This window comes from Mandrillus leucophaeus, unplaced genomic scaffold, assembly GCF_000951045.1.
Source record: "Mandrillus leucophaeus isolate KB7577 unplaced genomic scaffold, Mleu.le_1.0 Scaffold4, whole genome shotgun sequence".
NCBI classification, from domain to species: domain Eukaryota; kingdom Metazoa; phylum Chordata; class Mammalia; order Primates; family Cercopithecidae; genus Mandrillus; species Mandrillus leucophaeus.
The window spans coordinates 3,055,234-3,057,678 of NW_012104253.1; positions in this window are offsets into that span (position 1 = coordinate 3,055,234).

Below are 2,445 nucleotides of genomic sequence, written 5' to 3' on the forward strand. Positions count from 1 at the left end.
TTCCAAGCAATCAAACTCCAACCTGAGACCCTGCCCCTGGTACCGCCCAGAGCTGCTGTTGGCTCCACGGAGACAGCGTCTTTCTTTGCACAGCTGTACATGCGGAAGGGATGGGCTCATTCGGAGTCAAGAGGGTGTCATTTGGGACAGTTCTGGACTGGGCCAAGGTCAGGAGGCCTTTCCACCATTGCAGTTTCCTTCTAGGGTATAAGATACACAAACAGCAACAGATCTGCCTCTAAAGCAGGGGAAAAAGAACAAGAAAAAAAAGTCCTTCTTAAAGCTTATTAGGAAGACAACATGTCGTGTTCACTCTTTTAGTGGAGCGACGATGCGGGGAAAAACATCACTGCATGTCTTCAGGGACTCTCCCCCACATGCTCATGGAGACACTCAACTCCGTTCCAAAGAACAAAGTTTAAATAGTTTGTAGGCGAGAACTTGATGAAAATTTGACATTTGATAAGAAACTAATTTTGGTGTGCCTTTTTAATACTTTAAAACACTATAGTAATAAACAACATCTATAAATGTCAAACTTTTCTATTTTGATTATGTTGCTTTGATTTTTATCAACTTTTTTTATTAAAAACCCACTGTAAATGAAATAGAGAAGGGAAGATCGGCACAAGAAGATAAATTTTACAGTTTATCGAGATGTAAGCGACAGCATCTCATTTTTTTCAGCACTGGGATTGTTATTATTTTTTGTCTCACTGTGGTTATTATGATGTTTTTATCTTTGTCTTCGAGTCTGGGAAACTTGCAGAGCTATGGGAACTGGGATTAAATTGCAGAGTGAAGGTGGCTTTCGCCTCGGCAGAGCAGAAAGACGCCAAGGTGGGCCAGGGACGGGGGAGGAGGGACATGCTCAGATTATCTAGCTCTTTGGGTAGCTGCAAGAAGAGTAGAGTTAACTCTTCTAGGACCATAGCCCCTCCCTGGCTGGTGCTAAAGTTCCTCTCTGAACCCCTGTGGGTTCCCCCACAACCACTCCCCATTCTGAGATTTCATGTTTAGTTGAAGCCTATGTGCTATGGCTGTCCAGGTTCAAGGGGAAATGGATCTAAGTCTGGTTTCCCTGTGCCAAACATGAAGGCAGTGTTTGTGAGTGCTGGAAGGAGAGGTGGAAGGAGATGTATAATTGGAGAGATGGATGGATGGATGGATGGATGGATGGATGGATGGATGGGCAGAAGGATGTATGGAAAAGTGGATTGACGAATATATAGATATATGGAAGGAGAAATGGATGAATGGAATGATGGAGGGAGAAAGAAGCAGATGAATGGGTGGGTGGATGGATGGACACACGGAGAGATGGATGGATGGGTGGATGGATGGATGGATGGATGGATGGATGGATGGATGGACAGATGGGTAACTGAATAGACGAGTGAGTGGATGGATGGATGGATGGATGGATGGATGGATGGATGGACAGAAAAGTGGATAGATGGATGGAAGAATATATAGGTATATGGAAGGAAAATGGGTGAATGGAATGATGGAGGGAGAAAGAAGCAGATGAATGGGTGGGTGGATGGATGGACATATGGAGAGATGGATGGATGGATGGATAGATGGATGGATGGATGGATGGATGGATGGATGGATGGATGGATGGATAGAAAAGTGGATGCATGGATGGAAGAATATATAGGTATATGGAAGGAAAATGGATGAATGGAATGATGGAAGGTGAAAGAAGCAGACGAATGGGTGGGTGGATGGATGGACACATGGAAAGATGGATGGATGGATGGATGGATGCATGGATGGATGGAAGGATGGATGGATGGATGGATGGATGGATGGATGGATGGATGGAAGAATATGTAGATATATGAAGGAAAATGGATGAATGGAATGATGGAGGGAGAGAGAAGCATAATGGCTGAGTGGATGGATGGACACATGAAGAGTTGGATGGATGGATGATGGACGGATGGATGGATGGACGAACGGATGGATGGATAGACGAACGGATGGATGATTATATAAATGCAGGGAGATATGCATGAAGATAGGGAGAAAGGGGGAGGGAAGGAGAGTGGGCCTGTTCACTGGCTGGCAATTTTAAAACCACAACCTGTCAAGGCTTTAGTTCAGGCTTAATAACCTCCACAGATCCTTCTGGCTCTGAATTTTTTCAGTCCTCCAAAGTCATGCACAAAATAAAAGGGAAGGAAAATAAATCTCTTAAGGTAGCCTCTGTGTGCTTTTGAGAAGCAGTCACTTACAAAGACAACCATAATCATCATTTTTCTATTCCTTCCCAATTTGCAAAACATATCCACACCCTCATTTAACCCTTATAACTACTTGGAGATGAACATCATCTCCGCTTATCTGACCGGGGAACCGGAATTCAGAGAGCAAGGGTTTGCCCAAGGTCAGATTGCAAGTGATAGACAGGACCTGGTCCTGGAGAGTCGAGCCTTC